This window comes from Varroa destructor, unplaced genomic scaffold (genome assembly GCF_002443255.2).
Source record: "Varroa destructor unplaced genomic scaffold, Vdes_3.0 BEIS01000004.1, whole genome shotgun sequence".
NCBI classification, from domain to species: domain Eukaryota; kingdom Metazoa; phylum Arthropoda; class Arachnida; order Mesostigmata; family Varroidae; genus Varroa; species Varroa destructor.
The window spans coordinates 46,232,797-46,254,147 of NW_019211457.1; the positions used below are offsets into that span (position 1 = coordinate 46,232,797).

At 41.4% G+C, this 21,351-nt stretch overlaps 1 long non-coding RNA gene across 4 annotated transcripts; it reads right to left on the bottom strand.

Annotated features, from left to right (window-relative positions):
• Positions 1–523: 523 nt before the first annotated feature.
• LOC111250035 (uncharacterized) lies at positions 524–21,053 on the bottom strand. 4 transcript variants are annotated; one of them, XR_015326448.1, is made up of 4 exons: positions 20,642–21,053; positions 9,239–10,210; positions 6,356–6,545; positions 524–758 (listed from the first exon to the last, which is right to left on the bottom strand). It is a non-coding gene; the product is annotated as an uncharacterized LOC111250035 (long non-coding RNA). The 4 variants fall into 4 exon arrangements; XR_015326447.1 differs by lacking the exon at positions 524–758 and adding an exon at positions 4,710–5,425 and having other exon boundaries at positions 6,356–6,539; XR_015326449.1 differs by lacking the exon at positions 524–758 and adding an exon at positions 4,710–5,066.
• Positions 21,054–21,351: the final 298 nt, after the last annotated feature.

The window sequence follows — 21,351 nt, forward strand, 5'->3', positions numbered from 1 at the left end:
TGATTGATTTTATAACTTGCAGTTGATTTGCAGTTGACCAACTCAGCGTGGAACCGGGAATCGTGAAGCTCTCTGTGTTATTAAGAGTTGACATAATGTAACAATGCAACACGCTATAATGGAGAGTGAAGATCGCATTTATAGTGAAAGCAGATTAAAATAAAGGATACCTAAGAGAGTTTTGGTAGCAAACTTTAGCTAAGGAGTTTGCTAATTTTTATCTAATTTTTTTTTACCTTTGTTCGATTTTCTTTAATATTAAACAGTATAAGAACTAACACTTTTTATCTTACTATCAAGTATTATATATTATGACACCTGTTGAATGTAGTATATCATACTCCATTTATACGATGACCGTAGTAATAAATATTCCTAATTCAATATGATGCTTGTAATAACTATATTTTGTCTTATGTATATATATATATATATATATATAAATATACATATTTTTTGTGTACTACGAACAATCTACTTAACGGGGGGAATGAAGAACTATATAATAATATATTTTGTTTATCATTAAATATGCATACATGGTTAATACATTTATTTTGAGACGTTTTTTTCTTAATTTTTATGTCTTGTACCAAGACATACACACACGCCTACGCAGTCAGATTGAATAAGGTACCTTCTAGCATGAGGAACGCGCTCACGTGACTCGGTGTTACGGCAAAATTGTTTTTTCGAGCTCTACACGTTGTTGAAACAAGCGGAACGGTACCACACTCGCCGTTCGCGTGTAACGGGCCCTGCTTATGAGCAGACCAAATTACGTGTTATTACCTTCGTTACAAAACACTGCATAGCTATTGAACGTGAAAGATTCCCTATTAACTAATTGAACGATATTATATTCCTGGTATAATCTATCGGAATATCTCATATATTTTTCTACACAATTTACATGGTAAGTGCAACTTCTGGAAAGTGTGAGATCTAATACACACTGTCTCCAAAGTGAGACACCTACTTCTTTGCTATCGATTTTGTTATGTGTGCCCGCTCTTTATCTTAAGTTTATAGTGTTCTGAACCTTCTCCATAGGACGGTTCGACCGGTTAGATCGTACGAGAACCGTTTATGCAAATCGTTCAGAATAGATGCTAGACATCTATGCCGTGGGAATGGACCGATAATGGCGGAGTCCACAGCAAGCCAGCAGGAGATGCATTGAGATAGATGTTTTTGAGATCTTTACCCTTTACCGCAGAGTACAAACTTGGACGACAGATCTTTCAAAACCCTTCGCCCTTAAGCAGCTAGCGGTACCTTGTCGATCAAGAAAGTCTGTTTGGCGTTAGCCTATGAACCAATATTAATCAACCCAGTGAATCACTTTCCCTGTCGACTTCTATATGAAGTGACTATTCTAAACGGTTAGCCTGCGCCCACCCAGCAGGCCTTCGTCTTGAGCTTGAGCAAATGCATGGCAAGACGTCTATGGGGCTAGCAGAACGATGGCTAGAAGAAGCAGCTGCAAAAAGATGGTGGTGACGACGACGACAAAGAAAAAGCCAGAACCTGACCCTGTCTGACTAACTGGCTGCTATATCATTTAGCTAAAGGCGGTTGCTGCTATTGCGTTTAAGCCTCAATGGCGGTCAAAGTATTTGTGCAGCACTGCACCCTCGGTATCTGGTGGTTTCAACGATTACCGCTTTCTCTTGACTCTACCGCCGGCAAAACTCGCTGTTCTCGACAGTTTGACTCGTACGTGTTCCCTAACTGATAAGTCAGTAGAACCACTTTGAGTGTGATATAGCGGAAGTAGTGACCATCGTAGATGTCACCGTCATCATAGCGATCGTGGCGTGCTGACTTTACCGTTTCGTGTCTACGGCTTCTAGTCATCGCGCCAATTCTGGTGCGGCCGCAGCCATGCTACTGGTGCCGCGTCTATTTCAAGCGTCTGTAGCCCAGCAATAGAAACGGACGTAGAGTGGCACAGACCGCTCAGCTTTCGGTTTCTTTGTTTTATGCGGACACAACCCTTATTGCACACCTAATGCAGATAGGCGAATTGCAAGGCCAAAAAGTCCGACAGGCCCGCCGTTCGCTCTTGTCAGCTTGTGACTCTAACCAGCCGAGACAAGCAGCAGCGCAGATCAGAGGAGTCCAACAAAACAAACTAGGGGTAGTAAACGTAGTGGCAAGAGAAGTGAAAGCAGTGCTTGCTGTATATAGGGATCGCGTCAAGCTAAACGACTAGAAGGGATACTGCCCGCAGGAAACAAAGGGCCTATGCCATTGTCAATGTCATAGGCATGCATGCATCGGTAGCTTCGTGGCGAAGCGCGAAGAAATCTGCAGACGCTAGTTTTGCAATAGGGGAGAGCAGCATCAAGCCACGTGTATGACTGATCTAATTGAATGACTCGTGGACGTTCGAGGTTAATGTTGCAATATCTTGGGTTCGTGGCTGACGGCTCTCGTAAAAACAGATACATACACCATAGACACCAAATGTGTCAACGACATTCCCAGAAATATATGACAGTAAAGGTCGAAAAACGTCTACAATTTTGTGCAGTGTTTAAGATTTCTCTAGATCATTTGAAAATGTCCAGTCTCTCATGTATTATATAATCAGGATACGGAAAACGCTCTGCGACACTGGGTGACTTTGTTGCAGGATCCATTACTTGAAGGACGTAATGAAAAAAATAGTACTTAGTGTGCTTTGGTTCATCTTAGCACGAGCTGTTTCCAGCAACGAACACGCCCGACCGAAATCGATCCCTTAAAGCTTACCTAGTGAAGCAAATACTTTCATTTCTTTCTTGAGCAGCTTATCAATGCACAACATCTCTGATAGCTTTTCGCTCGATGGTGAAGCCCATTGGTTGTAGTGGCCACTGAGCCAAATGCGGAATTTACATTAGCCCCATTACAGACCCAAGCGGGACTTTCTGTCCGCCTTATTTGCCCTCACCAAGCAGACGACGCCCAGATTATTACACCCAGCATTGACTAGGCTTTGCATTGGAGTGCGTCTGTATGTCGCTCGCTAAATCTCATCGGCTAACGTGTAGAAACAGACGGAACTGAGGAGGCTACGAGGAGCTACGACCTTGGCTGAAACATCAATGAGATCATCCTGAATCATACTGAGACACTCGCGTCACTTGAAGATCGGAATGGTATTGAGAAAATGAATGGAATAGACAACACTAGTCAACGGAGCAGTTCGCACAATCAGTTCCCGGCCTATTAAATTTAAGGACACAGAATGATTTTGGTCTAGGTTCAAAACTGGGTGTAAATGATTAAAAACTAATCATTGACTTAGTACTTACTGATTTCTTATACTTTCGTCCCATGTTAAGATAGGTCAGTCGTGTAAAGCATTGATTAACGGCGTAGGTATGAGGTGTAAAATATGCTTACAGAATAAAAATAGTAAGAACGAAAGTATAGGAAGGAAATTAGTGAGTACTAAATGGATGATTAGTCTCTGGCTACTACGTTAAATTGCAGTGTATATGGTTTCCATGCTGTTTAAGTATTTTTCAGGGTAAGAAAACTGCCAAGCAAAGTCCACCGCTACTTTTGATGCTTTAGACGAATTATAGGAGACGCATATGGGGGACATGCATAGGACTGAAGAATCACTGGCCTGGGTGGCATCTAACATGACACTTGAGTTTACACATGGAGATAAAAACGAATATGCGTGTGGGTTGAAGTAACGCTTGGAGCTTGGTTGGCGGGAACTTGAAGAAGAACTCGAGCTGAGTACGGACGGAGTATGATAAGAAGATATTGATGTATGACGTACACGCAAAAACTTCAAATATCTCTCCAGCTGAGCCCCTGGAGACCCCAGAACAGTTAATATCGGACTGGAGGCATTCCGCAAGGCCTTCAAAAGCCTCTGGCTCAAAAAACCAGAGGTCATTGTTTCGGGTCCCGCCGGTAACATAAACAACTACGAAAGCTGTAGGAATAACGTAGGCTTTCAAACTTTTCGCAAAGGCGAACAGGGAAGGAACCGAAGAAAATAAGTAGAAGTATCGTCTACGGGGCAGGACCAACCATAACGATCTTTCTTACGAAGTCTCGCTGCTGAGCGTAATGAGACTGGTAGGGACTGTGTAGCGATATGTGCCCGCGTTTCGTCTGTGCTATCTTTCACCCAGTAACCCATAAGCGTCTATCGATTAGGCTCTTTACCATTGCAGTAACGAGTCAAGAAGTATACGCTATTGCCAATGTTGGCACGTGCAATATTTTCAGGAGAGCCTTACGTTATTAAGGGTAAAAGAGGCAGTGAGGAATACGGAACGGCTTCTGTGTGTGATCACTCTTCCATACTGCTATAATTAGCATATTTATATTGGGCTGTATGGTTGGATACCGCGTCTGAAAACTAGGTAAGGCCACAACCTGCTTCTTCTGGTATCGCCGTTGTGGCAAATCGTATTATACGATTTTTGCCTATGCAGCAACCCTGAAATCTATTTTTCAAGAACGCTTTTATTAAATCCAATCCTGATTCGCTCTGCCTAGACTATCGCAGCATATTGGAACAGCCAATCTACAGATGGATGCTTTGTAAAGTATATAAGGATGTTCCTGCTCACTTAATTCGATTTAAGACTTCATTCAACATCGGACGATCTAGTTCCTATCCATTATATATATTTAATCATCTGTGGAGAAAGGACGTAATCTGGACATCACAAGAAGCACAAAGATACTTCCAGTTCAAGAGAGTCTGCAATGTTAGCTCTTTATTTTGTGTCTAACTAAACAGGAATGATGATAACGTTCAACTTTCTGCGGATTCAGTTGGTCGTTCAGGCCATGATGCGTCCGCTGCAAATGCCGTTGCTGAGATCACCCGCCGTTAGGCCTCTATCGATTTGGAGAACCAGATGTATGCGCCTCGAAGGCTTCGTTCGCTAAATATTTACGCCATCAGATGGGTTGTCTCAAGATGAAAAATCTAACTGCCCATCGAACCGTAGGCCACGGTTGTCATCATACTAATTGTCGTTCTTACAATCAGTAGATGTTTAAAACGAGTCGTCACTTTAAGAGTCAATTCGTACCCACTGAAATATATCGTACGTCTCCGGCAGACAGGTTTTTACTTTTAGACCAGTTAATCTGGTTTACCTTGCTTCAGGCTTAGCAGTATTCATATTTTCATGACAAAAATTAGGCAATTTTTAAACATTAATATTAGAAACGAAGTTGTCATGGCCACTTTGCTTCACGCCGCGGTTTCCCCAGCACAATTAACAAAATGGTAATAAAGACATTTAATTGACTGATAGCAATTTTTTTGAAGTCCATTGAGCTTTATAAGTACCATCGTAAATTTGAGTTATTAACAGATTTTTAATTTCTTCTAGTTAGATTTCAATAACTTTGTAGGAACTGATAGGCCATATCCCATAGTTTGAATTACCTGAAAATGATATTAGTTTTAGAGTTACTATGTGTTAGGCTAGTTTGTCGAGGCTTTATTATATCCGCTTTACTCTATGATATGGCATTACTATTATTATGACGTCAGACTATATCTATGGCTACCTGAAATGTTAAGGCCCCTCTTCGTTCCTCATTCTTATTATATGTATGGGTATTTGCTCATGATAGCAAAGTACCTAGTATAATTCTATATGCATGGACCATTTGTTGGTAACGTAAATGGAGCGCAATCGCAAGTCCTCAGACATCAGCTAATATTTGCAATCGTGTCACAGAATACTAATATTCAACGGTGTGTATGGAGCTGACAGAAGACGGAACTTTGGGTCATTATCTAGGGCATAATAGGTATTCGAATACGTTATAAAGCACAATTTTTTTCGACACGGTAACAAAAGTATGCCAAATTACTTAGAAAGGGACTACTTCTATACTCAGTCATAATAACTATCGTTTGCTCCTGTAGAATAGATCGGATAAAATCGATGCTACTTTCGATAAGCGGTTCGGTACCAACGAGAAACCCTTTGCCAGGCACCAGTAAACACTGAAGAAAACTAGCATGTTATAAGTACAGACCAATAGCGCCCCTTATTGACTGGCTTGCCCTGCCTCGGTGGTCGAAGCGGCGTAGTTCCTATTTAGTTGAAATGGTTCACGGAAAAGTACATCATTATCTCGACAATATAACTGCTGTGAACCTAAATGATACTGCCTTAAAACATCCTATTCTTATATACGTGGTTTTGGTCTGCAAACTGTTCTGGCAGAGGATCGTAAAGAGCAAACTCACATCTCAGCTACTTCGAAGAAAACGTTAAAACTCCGTAAGTAGCTCAAATATTTCAACGTCAATGGTCATTAACGACTTCCTTTTAATTTTTTTTTTCTACTTCGATTGTTGTACCTCGTATAGACTGTTGAAACGATATTTCAAATCGAAGGTTTCCATACAGGTGGTCCTCCTCCGTTGTTATAATTTATTAGAGCATTTCAATCCAGGAGACATTCATGGTTGATGTTATACGGAACCCATATAGTCTTCATTACTTTTCCACGGCGAATGAAACGGTATCTAGATTTTAATCTCCCTGTAACTGACATTACGGTTAGAGATAATAGGAATATCAAAATGTGGACTAATAGGATACATCGATGTCTCATGTACTAAATTTCTATCAGTATTTCCTAAGTTGCTCAAACATAGTAAAATAAGCACTGATTCCTAACGCACTTCAAGTGTAAACCTCTCGAGTCTCCTAGAAGAATGCATCCTATATCAGCTTCTGATCGATTCAGAAACACATATACAAATATAACTTCTATTAACCTAGGGGTTGAATATTCAGCGAAGGACATGAAGCTTTCAGCAGCACGCTATCGTCTAGGACTCTTTCAGGTAAATACTTCTATCGGGTATCTAGAAAATCGCAATCATCTAACGTGAAATTATGCCTGACAGCATCTGCAAAAGCCGCTCCCAGTTTTATCTTTAGAAAACGCTGTCAGACTTAAATCCAATGACACTCTAGTTGTTTTTGACTTCAGGCTTAATTTATTGACAAGGACCTGATAACAGATTGTTTGCCTTGTGGGACTTTTTATCCAGCATCTTAAGGAAAATCATCCTCAGAGGAGGTTTGAACTAGAAGCCACTGACTACCCCTTACGACTAATCAACTTTTGCATGCACTTTTCGGTATTGCTTTCATTCTGAACATCCAAACCTTCGATTCTGTCATCGTGACGTTGAAAAGGTAGCCTGTTTACTTAAAAAATAGGTCAAGTGTTTTAGGTTCGAAACGGGGCATAGCACAACTCGTTTTATGCTGGGACTAAAGTTTAGCGGAAATGAACTCCAAACCTGATCCCGTGAGTATGACCAGCCATGTAACTACGTCGACATTGACGCAGTAATGGTAACTGTACCGGGGGGTATAAAATAGTCCAGTAAAGACGACGGTTTTTAATTGATTGACCGAAATGCCATCATATATACATATAATACGCTTAGACCGCGTCGTTGCCTTATCCAGTTCAGATGTCTGCTTTTTTTTGTAAACAAAAGCCATAACCTGCATGACAAGGTATTGCGTTAATTGCAGATATATATTTTAGGGCTAATTAGAGGTCACTAAACGATACCAGTCGTGTCTGTAATTTCTGAAACAACTGAAAGTGAAGGAAAGCGATATACCAAGTGTTCTATTAACGTAAGATGTTCTTGGGTAGCATGTACTCAATGGGCGATTGGATAATAGTTTTCTCACTTCTATTCAACTTCTATTGCCTCTATTACTTTTTCTATGGTTCATCATTCATAGTTCCGTTCTTCTAGGACCTAAGTGCATGTACATCTTTGTGATGTGTACCATTTCTATGTTTACATATATGATATCCCCGGAGGTTTGAAATCGCCATCTTCCCCTCTGCTACCCTCGTTGACTATCAATAAATAAACTTCTCTACGAAATTCTCTCTCAGTCTAATAGAAAAATATTTGCAACTATGCCTTCTTCTGTGTTTTTTTTTTTTTTTTCTTAAATGCTGCTAGACTTATTCCATGCACAAAGAGTCTAGACAGGTTGTTTTCGTACGCAATCACGGTACATTTGATTGGTAATGTAACAAAAGAAGAAAAAAAAGGCAAGCTTGTACTTGAAAGTTCAGCTCCTTTGTTCAGTGTCAGTAGAGAATTGTCTTCTCAAATATACTTTTTCACAGGTAGGCAAAAACCTTGGATGTATGAGGAAAATTAAGGAGTTTGAGTTATCGGAGTACTCAAAGGCAGGAGCTGTTCTAATATTTTAATGCTTAACTCAAGTCTTTTGTATTGAACTTTGACTTGTAACATTTCCAGTCCCTTAGACCTGAACTTTGGAGCTACCGAGCAATCTTTGTTGTGCTGGAAATGTAAATTATCCTGTAGGTCACTGAATACACCATAAGAGCATGAGCGGACGGTTGGCTATTGAATGCTTATAGAAAGAATACAAAATGTCTCCGTTTACTTTTACGAACGTTTCATTTGATGACCGAACAACCGCGATAGAACTCGATGACTGAATGCAGCGTAAGGGCTATTCTCTATATTATTCGTGGAACCCCCACAAACGATACTCAGACGTGGGAATCTTCTAATCAGTCTGTAGCCAGGAGAGGTTCCGTTAACGAAGAACAAAATGGATAAATATTCAGAAATCAGGTAATAATACTAACGAACTGTGTTAGTCGAAACGATAACAGATTCCAATTCGATATATGTAGTAACATAAACGGAAGTCCAATGGATCAGTAAAGGGATATTTTTACCCCAAGGTTCGTTTACCCCCAAGGTTTGTCTACTGGATTGATAGCACCCCACCATACGAATACATTAACAACATAAACAGAATTTATAACTACAGTAGCCAAACCTGTATTCAGTTATGTTTCTAACTTTCCACTTATTCTTTGCAACCGTATATAATACCTATTGAACTAAAATCTGGCAGTGTACTTGCAACAAGTTAATAAATAGAAGCTTAAATAATAATTCGTTTATTCGACATAAACCAAGTAGACTTATTACCTTGTACTGTCGCAGGTGGCGCAATGTTCACGTTTTTTGTATTATTGTATATCACCCCCTCCCCCCCACTAAACAAATGGTATGAGTAATTTGTAGTAATTAATAACATTTTTTACCCTCCATATAACAAAACGCCTATACATCGAAATAAATGTTTCAGTTTAGCAATTAACTATAGCTACTTACATTAAATCATCTGAGCTAGATATCTATACTCACTTGCCTTCGCACGAGCTCCTCAAGTGCATCTGTACAGCTCCGTGTACTGCTCGCCTTAAACTAAACGTGATCTTTTTTTTGAGGATGGAAATTTTGTCTTTTTACGCTTTTCTCCTGCAGCTTCAAACAGTTATAATAACAACAGCAAGAACGCTGATTACGTTCAGCAGCTCTGTATGGAGTATAACCACCTGTTAAGATCCATTTTCCATGCGTCTTGAGGTACCGGGCTCGTGCTGTTCCATCCGTCGCTCGCCGCAATTGCTGTTACGGCAGTCATAATCACCATTTCCGTGCTCGCGTTTTTAGGTATTCCTTTTTTTTAATGGAAACTAGAACGCGAACATACGGGCAAGCATGGCCTCCCTGCGGCCGATGGCGGCGCTGCTACTACCGTTAATTAGTGTAATGATGAAGTTTTATTTTTGTTGTCGACGACGACGATGGTGATGATACTTTTGGTGCAATAGAAAAAGTACGCCAGTTTCCAGCTGTGTTTTAGTGTTCCTTTCACGTGTGGAAATATATAGGGTTTTTTTGGTTTGTGACGCGCGTACACACAAAAGACGATGCCGCCCGCTAACGTGGCGCGTATTAACTGGACGGAAGCTGGTCTATCGTTGCAAGTTATTTCGGGGTTCGCTGAATAGCGGTTGGAGCAAGCTAGGTCCAATTCTGTGAATATCGTTGCTGTCTCCTCCGGTCTGATCCTGTTGGCCGAGAATGTGGGCGCAGACTTGGGATTAATAGCTTCTACCAATAGGTGTTGCTCCCCCTGCTTGTTCTGAGGGTTGCTGCATATGGGCGCCTCTTGTGCGTCAGCCGCGCCTACAGCCAACGGACTGCACGACACATACACTGTAATACTTGCTGTAATCTTTGCGCCTTCCTACATGTACCAAGTGAACGTAGATACTGAAGACAGGGTCACAACAACAATAACCGAAAGAAGCGTGTCGCATTTGGGCGCAGCTGCGGACGGACGAGCAGCGCAAAGCATGAAAAAGAAAAGAAATATAAATTAGTAATGTATATTAAGTCATTGTTCGCTTCTTTACTGCATCAATAATGATCTTCTAAGAGGATAACATGTCCCATCAATTATGTACCACAATCTATTCGCAACTATCATACGTACGTTTAGGCGAAGCCGACTACAATGAGGCGGGTTCTTTCTTGGTACGTTAGGTAGCTTTTATACGTCATAGTGTCGGTATGTATGCAATGTGCACGTACAGAAGAAAAGGCTTTCCCACAGAAGCGCGGAAAGACTGCTGACAACAACGGCTAAAAAGCGTCACAGTTGCTGGTCGTGCCAAGCTTGATGCGGCGTTCAGTTATTCACGAATTGCTGACGAGCCCGTCACGCTCACGTGTCTGAGAAGCGTATTCGTGAAGCGTTCTTCACCTATAAACTCTGTCTTCACTGAAAACGATGCGCTCTTCTAAACAATGGACTCATTAGTGGGTCGGCGTCGAAGTTTCTAAATAGAATCAAAGAACCTTAGTATGGAATCGCCGACCCACGAGATTATTCTGCAACTACTGGGACGTTCACCACAGCGCACGCCGAGAACGTTGTCATGCGCTAGTTAATTTCCTGTTCCAGAACTCGTTGCAGTAAAATGGGAGAGACCAATAGGTTCCAGGCGCTCCCTACGAAGCGCACTCACCATGTCAAACAAATGGATATTCTATACAATCGCAGTGAGCGCAGGAAAATTTCATTATAGCTAAATGACTTTGCTCATAGAACCGCGTTTGTTTTGGCCCGGGGCGGCGCAATCATATGACCAGTAATAACGGCCGTACTTTTCATACATTATAAACGTATAGGTAAATAGATGGTAGTCGGTTGCGGTTCACAGCGGCTCTATCAGTACACCGACTTTCCTTTCAGGTTGACTTCTTTACATGATTAATGTACAGGTCAGGTTGAGCCGCCAGCTGTCAGGCTGTGACCTAAAGTGTTACCAAAAAACAGTAACCACCTCAATCGCCCAATGGAAATTGATAGTCGGTAGGTTAACTCAGTCAGCTAATAGCGGTGACCAGTCGAGCCAGATCTCATCACGTTACGCCTCCTTTGATATCCTTTTTCTTGCAAACACTGACCCTGCGACCACCGCGTTGAACTCATTCGCCTAACATTGGCCGAACTCGCCAGCTTCGTATTCTATAAACAACGATACAGAACCGGCCGACGTTTCTTCGTGGTTCCCAAGCGTGTAGTGTTAGGGTGTACGCATTCTCTAAGCGGCGTCTCGACAAAAGCTGTGCCCAGGCCATGTAACTCACGCTAACCTCGTGACCCCCCTGAAGACGGCACGGACGAATACGGCAGACCAAACAGACTAATCTGCCATCATTTCACCCACTTGCTGGCGTCCACGAGGCCGTAGCCCATAGGTCAACTGTGGCGTTAATTGTGGTCAGTGAACCTGCCTTAACTCGAAAGCGATTCTAATGGACATCACTATCAGGCTGGCTGGCTGGCTGGCTGGCTGGCTGGCCGAACCTAGGCGACCGAACACGTCAACCAGCACTGTAATAGACGGTTTTACTGTATAATTTTACTTTCTATATTGTGAATACGATGTTTGTGTCTTTATCGGTGGCGGCTATTATTGCGACTAATTCTAGGCCCCAGTATATACCTTGGGCGGGTCGTGCTGGCGGGACGTATCCGGTTGAAATATTCTTTTCACTTCGTTCCTTTGAAGTAGTTTTGCTTGGGCAGCAGGGTGAAAATTTAGTCGAAGAGACGGCCCAACTAGAATTGGCTCTAGGTGGCATAACGATAAGTGCAACACCCGAAGACAAGACTGTTATGATTAGTACTTCCAGGCACAGCAGTTATCATCACCGTTACACATTTAGCACTCTTTGTTAAGCATCGTGCGTTTGCGCTTCAATACAATGCCGTTACTGCCACGTTTTCGTACGATGCCCTACGGAGATACAACCTCAAATAGAAAGATCCGCACGATATGCGAGCACAGAAACCCTTTTAGATAGACGAAGCCAATATACCCTAGCAACTGGCTAGCTTGGAGAACTCTGCCCGCCTAACCCGATGAATACCTGATCAAAGGGATAGCGGTATGCTAGGTTTTCCCGTAGAACCAGTAGAGGTAGCAGCGAGGCTGAAAAACAGAATTGTCAGAACGCATTGTACGTGCCTTGCATCTCTTGGTTCTCGCTGATAGAAACTGGTTGCAAGACGATGCTCGGAGGCAGATCACTGTAACCGTGCCACAATATATTCAACGATAAGAAAAAGAAAGGCCAGCAAACCTTACTTCATTGGCCATTTAAATGACACTAGGCTTATAGGTGGACTATATTTTTCTATGCGTTCTCTATACATCGTTCCAAGGTAAGACGTTGTTCGTGTCGATAGGTAGCTGTGTATGACATTTTATAATCACTGTTGTATAATTTAATCTGGCCATATAACTTGCAGAACAGCCCACTAGTGGCACACAGACCCACGTATAAAGTTACGCTTTCATTTTAGACGGCATAGGCTTTTCCCTACATAATGTAAATAATCGTCGTTTAGATTAAAGCAACGTTTGCTTTGATAACACCATTTGTAATGGCCGTATGGTATATATGTACCATAGTTACTAAGTTCAAGCTTTTCCTACTTTGTGTAGTGTTTTAAATGGTTATATTAGCAGAAATACCCTTTGTTCGCTTGAACCATCTATCTGGATGAGTACTTTTACCTCAGCCTTTAAGCCTTTCAACGGGTGGTACAGCGTGCCTGATTTCGCAGGAAGCCTTCAAAGACGGATGGGAAATGTGCTAGGGCTACCTGCGTTAATATGCGCCTTCACAATTACTTATTCAGTGCTTAAGAACTATACAAAAGGGTAGAGTTCAAAAGCATTTGCCGTATTAACGTCAATATCTGCACGTGGGATTACAGATGAAATTGTGTGACAAGGAATACAATGCGATAACCTCAGAAAGTAAACAGTAGCTACTTTACAGTTTTACTCCGAAAGGAGCGATTTGTTGCATGACGTAAGCCATGATGAGATTTATAGACAGTGACGTTTACGCAACTCCTCAGCGACGTCACAATTGAAATGCGGATTCTGACGTTGCGATACAGATAGCAACGTAAATTCGAACGCATGCTTCTATTCCGTAGGAAGCCGGACATTGTTCTTACGTTCCCGGGCAAATGATCCTCAATATTGGCCTAGAATATAGGCGAATACAAGAGAAATTAAGGCTTCTTTCGAAGCCTAGGAATGAATTAATTTATCACCTATTTCCTCGCTGAGACCTCGCAAAGAGTTTTGTTCGAAATTTTTAGATCTTGTGTTTTTGGGTTATTTTGGCATAATTATCTCATTGATTTCTTAGTTCAGACATATCTCCTGGATCTACTCACTTTCGTCGCTCCTATTATGAACGCAAAGATAATAGCTATTATCACCGATGGCAATTTTGTGTAAAAATCTGCCACTGAAACTGCGTGTGAGAGGCTATGGGAGGCCGTGCTTCTTTGCCCTCTTCATTCAGTTTATGGGAAGGTTCATGATTTTTGAGTAAACCTGGTAAATTCGTGTTGTTCCCAGGAGGCCTTCCGTGAATGGTTCTCAGTCAGTTATGGGTCAGATGGCCCAACGGAATGGGATGCATTTTCCAGTTCCAAGTTGGGCTCTGCAAATCAGTTTCGAGCGGTCGTCTTAGGCATGAAGTTCTCGTCGTACGTGATGTGAATATCTCGTGCTGCTTGCGTGTTCTCTGCAATGTATTTTTCTTACATGTAAAACCTTCATCTTTGGCATGTGAATCTGACATGTAAGGCCATTTACTGCACAATGAGATTATATCGGATCATTATAAAGGAGAGAAAGTCTTCCCGAATGGTAAACAAATGATGAACGACGTAAAAGATCATAAAAGCCAACGGCTACTAGCCAGTATTATGAGGTTATATATTTGAATCGTTCAAATAACTCGCTGTCGCTGTCAAAGGTACTATGTTGCCCGTGTACGAGTGCTCAATAGCACTCTGTGCTTAAGGAGCCCATTTAAATAACACTGTCTGAGAGCGTTGAGACGAGTACTATACAGAAAGGCCCGAAATTGTTCCTCGTTGTTGTAGAGACATGAATGAAGCAATGTACACGTCATCCTTAGTACTATTATATAATTCGTAATACTGTTAATCTGTAGCACATATTCGCATATTGTTGTATATATATATATAGTTAATTTCTTCTAATAACCGCTTACAGAAAAACGCGTCAATTTTTGCGAATAGAGCGTAAAAATTTTGCAAAAAGAAAAACACTCGGGACTTCGCGACTGACATCACTGTAGGGCTGTGCTACCTCTGGCCGCGGAAACATGTGGTGATAATCGCGTCTTGTTTATTCCGCTGGCGCGACTGATTTCGTATGGCCAGTATATGGCCACACGGCTGAAACAAAGTAAGGACCCACTCTGAAGCCACGTGTAGCTCACGGCAAACTTCGTGCGGTTTGTTTTATCCATTATACTTATTTGTGGGAGCAGTCAGAATGGGGTGATAAAGTAGAATAGTCGCTGATGAAAGCGACTACGGCGGAACCCACTTGCCAAAGCAGGGGCTTGAATTTAAAAAAATCGTTCTGAGCTTTCACAACAGCGGTAAATCACACCGCATAACAGATGTTAACTCCAGTCGGTGCATGCAGTGACAGCAGCAGCAGTGATGACAGTAGCTGCGATCATGGATAACAGCAGAAATTTCAATCGGGGGTAATGTAGCGGCTCAACAACACGACTGGGTCATCCACGATGAACTGACACCTAGGTAGCCAGGCCATCGACAGCCTTAGGACATCGTCAATTAGTCACTGGCTTTGCTAGTCAGAGTAGTCGGAGATCAGACGGGAGTCACGATCGAAACGAGCAACGCTAAAAACATAATGAATCATTTGTGTATAAATTTACGGTGTTACTGAACAGTCGCCTTTTCTGTCGACTCTGCATAACGGCACGCCACGGGAAGCTGTGGCACAGCTTGTTCAATTAGAGCATAGCTTTGTACGGCGAGTTCGACGCGTAGCGTTGGTTCGTGAACGCGACAGGTTACGATGGCGATCTGTGTTGAAAAATGAGGAGCAACGACTGCAGCTGTGATATAACGATGAAGAATAGCACCGCATCCATAATGATGTCGAGCGTTGACAATTGCTGAGAGACAAAGACATCGGCGATGTTAGTTCCTATTCAGCAGGAACGTTTGTGCCCCGCACTGCCGTACGTGTCGCACGTCGGTATACGCTGGAACGGAACCGGGAACGGACTACAAGCATTAAATACCATGTTATTTAGGTGGGAGACAAAAAAACGGATGCTCCATCAAGGATAATGGCGTAATTTAGTTAGAAATAAGAATAACCTACTTCGATCCCATACCGGCTATTAACTCACTGCAACCGATCAATTGCTTCTAGAACGAAGCTGTCATGAAACGACAATGACAATATACAGGTTCACGCAAGCGTCTCTTCAGTTATGTCGCCTCTTTTAGCTGTCGGGCAAAACAGGTTACGGCAACAAACAGTATCTGAACCGGTTTTGCGTCAGTCGAAAGAAGAGGTCGTCACAATCCTTACATTCAGTTCCTCTTCCCTCAGCTTGTTCAGTATTTTTTTCGTCGCTTGTAGTCCAAAGCGGAGTCGCAGTTTCAAACAGGAACACGTGGCGGCGGTTCTGACCTGTATGACCTCGAGCATGGGTCGAATTTCGCTGGCGATTTTTCCCAGCTATTATAGTTGGTCCGCGTTTCTGGTCCCTCGGGCCAAAACGGAGAACCCGGTATACATTTATGGGATTGGCGGTTTCCTCTTCATATGGCTACACACAAATAAACGCTATGTAGCATGTGACTGTATTAACTTTCATTTGCTTTATTGGTGTCGAGTATTCGAGACGGGTATCGACCGATCGCCGTTGTATCAGTCTGGCGAACGGCTCAACTAGCAAGAAGCTTCGTTTTTGTTGACAATTGTACGCACGACAAGATTTCCATCGCTTGATCCGCTGCAGTTGCATTTTTCCCAATCTGACGAAGAGTCTTTCTGATTAGTCTCTGCGTATACAGTTCAGTCACGCGTTCACTTTAAATAATAGTAATGCACCTTTGGAAAGTAATTATAAATTTAGTACATATTATAGGCAGACGCGCGCCGATGTTTGTCTCTATTTTTAAAGTTTCCTGTAAAAGGAACATTTAGCAAAACACTTAACGAAACTGGTCCGATCAGGCTGTTAATAAAACGATCGACTAATAGAGAAGCGTATAAATAACAAAATTATATAGAATAATAAGAAAAACAGTAAAGCCATTTTTTAAAAACAATAAAGCTATTGAAAAAAAAGGAAGATCAAATAGATCCAGGCTGATAAGATGGAAAGAAACTGGGCTTGGTCATGAGGTCTAGTGATGCTTTCTCGACACCAACTTCTGTATTAATCGGTTTTGAAGAAACCCTTAAGAACCTATTTAGACATTAATCAACAAAAGTAAGCTCAGGTTATGTCCGCGTCGATTTGTCCAACAGTGTCTACAATGACTGGAACATATACGTGGTCTATAGTCAAAATAGAAAATTCGAACGCTAAAAATATTCCCGTTTCTAAGTTAGTACATAGTAATAATAGTCTAAGTTAATTACATATTTAGTTTTGTATCTTAACTATCTCAATATTCTTAATGAGCATGAAGAACGTACGTAGTCATCGCTCTCTCGCAGCGAAGTACAATACCGGCAATATGACAAGATACAGACGGTTCGAAATATTTGGATATGTTAAACAAATAGAAAAGAAGTTTTGGAAGTCTGCCATTGACAGCATAAGCTGTCACAATTACGTGCGAAGTATGAAAATCCCAACTGAAATATATACGGAGATGAAAGTTTGCTTCAAACTTTTGCCTCGGTGTAGAAGCCAATGACCAAAACAAACCTGATATAAAGTGGCCACGTTGGGTGATGCTCTACAGAAATGTGTACATAGTTCACTGCAATCAATAACCCGCTGTGACCTTTCACAGCTTTACCTATGTGTGCAATTAAGCGAAAAACATTTCAAATCTATACACAAACAATCTCTAGAACTGGGCGTATATAAGGCAAAAAAAAAAAAGCAATTTCCCCCTATTCAAAACGCTCATATAAATATTGTCCATCAAACGATCCATCGACGAGGCGGTGGGTACGTGCGACTTCGTGGACGCACAGCGTTTTCTTTCCTCAAGAACAGTCGTATCGATTAAACACTTTAGTTCGTGACATTCCCTATGTAACTAATCTGGTATAGGCAAATCGAGCCTCACTTAGATGGGTGTTTTCCATTCTGACTGGGAACGGTCTAGTGCACATCATACTGATCTCAGGAGAAGAGCGCGCAGCAGACTTCGTTCCCTCGTTCAGATAAATTATAGACATTAGTTTAGATCTGTGAAGCTTCGTGCGCAATAATCATCTATCCAAAACATTACTTCAGGTAGAAAATTGTTGGAAAGGAAACAAGTTACGAGCATATGCGAGCAAGTTCGAATGTAGAAAGTCTTAACGCTCCCGTAAATTCTATACAGGCGAGCATTGGCGCGACGTCCAAACTATTGTCTCATCAATAGAGATCTTACCTGTACCTAATCATTTTTCATAAGGAGACTGCTCGTATCAATATTCCAATAAAAGCAATTGTTGCAGGTTGCATCACAGATCATGAAGGCGTATTTTTCGCAGACATATGGTCGTATTCATTCGTAACGTATTTCATTCGTGCGCGACGTAGCGGAGCTCAATCGTACAACATGTGCTAGGGCGTATCCGATATTTTGAGCCTGTAAGTTGCTGGACCAACCTAATGTTCCTCTTTCCATTTCCTACACTGGTAGGTCGTGGAACGGCTAATGCAGCAGCCTTCGAAGTTGCCAGTATAGTCGCCAGCAGCGTCCATTACGAACACAGTGAGATATGGCAACGGAGACATGTTACCGTAAAACATCATAGCACCTGCTGGCATTTCCGAGGCCGGTGCCACTTGATAGGCCGCCTGGTTTCAGTTTTGCGTTTTGCCGATACTGTACAAATGATTAGCTGCCGGTGAGCGAGCGCATGGTGAAAATTTTGACACACAGATGAGCGGCCTTTCCGCGGTTGCTACTATGATTGCTAGAAGTGTCTTCAATTTTTTTTCTAGGACCATGAGGACTAGTATACCTTTATGATGAATAAAAAAAAATCCATCCGTCTCACTATCATTCATTCTCTGGCTGTTCAATCTGATTCATTGTGTCCGGCTACCGTCGTGTGATTCTCTAGCATCTCGAACAATCACCGTAAATACAACTGGGGATAAAATTTAGCCGATTTAGCCTTTTTTCATCGAAGTTTTATATGACTATACCGGGTTAAACTACTTGTCGGTTTCGTACCCATCGTTCTAGGCGGGACTTCCACGGTCTTTTCTCTGACGTAAAATAATGACGACAATTATGTTTTTTTCTAGTAGGATAGATATTCATGTTACAAAACATCTGATGCTTGTCAAGGCGTGTCTGCCTCAAGGCCTTATCGCAGAAGTTTAATTAACCTGGGTTTAAAGAAGATTATCATGTGAGAATCTGTCGCATCGCCAATAACATGGATGTAGTTGGTATTATTTCACGCTGTGTCTCGTGTGCACATTTTTTGAGGCCTTAACATTAAGATAATTCTTAGAAAAAAAAACGTAGACTGAACTATCTAGCTTTTTGAGGTTAAAGAACTTTAATTTTATCGCTAGATATTCCGTCTGACACCTAACAACCCAATAGCTGTCCGTGAGAAAAATATTAAGCTAGTAGTAAACACTCGAACGTTAAATTGGGTCGTCATCGGTAAATGCCGGTCGTGATCGGTAAATCTGAATACTGCCTATAAGTCTTCAGTAATTTTTATATATGGTGATAATTGTGATCAGGAATTGTTAGCTCCGTTGTCATACAGCAAAGCCCGGTCTTGAATTTTAAAAAGATCTTCTCATCTAAAACCAATATATAATTTTATGGAAAAACGAGTTCTCTATGTGTAGTTACAGAAATCAACAAACAGCCGTAATTGCTGAAGAAAAAAAAACAATATTGACAACGGTTTAGGGCTTGCAATGTATACAATGATCGCTGTTAACTTTGAGTGCATCATTGGCTTTTTCCTAAACATACTTTATGGAATAATAACAATCAGTCGGAATAATACATATTTATACCTTATCTATTATTTCAGCTGTAAAACCGTTTTCTGGATTTAGATATTTGCTTAAATATCTTATATATATATATATATATAAATAAAAACACTTTACAATCATCTTATGAACGTGGTCACCCCGTAGAATCGTTAATGCTGAACAACACAGAAGGCTTCAGGAAGCCCTAAAAAACTAGTCATTTGTTCGGTAACGATTTCTATAAACATTGGGCCGATAATTCACACAGGATTTCTGACCACCTATATTTAGAACTTGTTATTATATAAACGGTCTCCAACAATGTTTAATAAAGGAAGCGACTGCGGTACGGCTAATTTTGTTAAAACCACTAATTACATTTAGTTAAATAGGTAAATGTGTATTTTTTTTTTTCATTTTGTTACGTTATTGTCTCGAAAGCTAAGGATGCTGTTGTATTGGAGTCAGGCAAATGTAGCCCAAGGCCGGATTCATTCCCTTGTAACATTAGTAAATGGCTTTTCTCAATTGCTTCAAGTTCTTTAGACGCTATTTAGTTCGTGTATAGAGCCACTACTTTGTATCCGTTGATCAGAGGATTATCTTCAAACAAGATCTGAGAAAATACCGACTTTTTCACTAAACCATCATAATTAAGGTGGATATTTTCTAGAGACCATCTGCAAAGAGCTGTTGAAATCTATATAGGTGATAGATAGTTGAGAAAATCTGAGGACAACTGCTTTCGGTCACATTGCATTTTATCAGTAATAAAGTTCACAGTTCTCGTGCGGTAGCTTGGAAAACTAAAGTTCTAGTTGAGTTATTAAGGACGCGCCAGTGATGTACATTACATAACTGATGAACGTGACATATATGTCTAAATAATATATTTTCGATTTAGGCCAAAACATAATTCTACCGCTATAAGCTGGCGTCCTAATTGGTCAATGGATTAGTAAAATTTAGCTCATTAAAAAACGAGGCTACTTAGGCTACACTCGTTCGTCATTATATATCAGGCCATCCATCGTGCCGTAATCTAGACTGCAAACTGGACGAAACTGCTCCCGTCACATCATGCCATTCATTCTTGGCTGTCAGTCAAACATTTCACGATACACGCACCTCTCAGACACTAACGCTTCGGATAATATTTGAACTTACTTAAGATAATATTGACACGGATTTAAGTAGAACGGCAGGTAAAAATTTAGTCGCTGACTGAAGTTCCAAAACAATAAAGGGGCAAACACCTATGAGATACAAAAAAAAAACGTGAAACCACAGCTTCAGCCAGTTCTTGGGTTGCGTGTCGTCTCTATTCGTTCAAGGGTCCACATACAATCAATGCGCACTAATTGCTCGCTCTTCGTATAGGATCTTGTTCCCAGTTTTCGTCAGCTGACGAGTACGTGCACCTGGGTAGTCGAATAAGCAAACGTACGACATTACACACACAAAGTGCGCTGTTCCTTTAATTCTTCATGTATAGAGACGGACAGCGTGCAGGCCAATACATGATCTAAACGTACGTTTCAACGTGTGAAGCACGGCCAACAACGGGGACACAGATTCTGGTGGTATGGTAATAACAAATGTAACGTAAGCATTAGCTTTCCAATCGTTCAGTAGAAGGCCAACGAAGGCTTTGCTAGTAGATCATGTCGTTCAATACTGATGCCAAATTGCACGTGGACTTGCCGCTGTGCGCAAGCAGCTAACGTTCGGGGGTGTTGCGTAGCGTTCGCTAGCGGTATGTTGGCAGGCGATAAATGAAACGGAGAGATGTAGCCAACAAAATGAAATCAGCAGAAAGCGAAACAAGTAGCAGTAAGCTATGTTTGTTTATTGGCAAGACATCAAGATGATGGCAT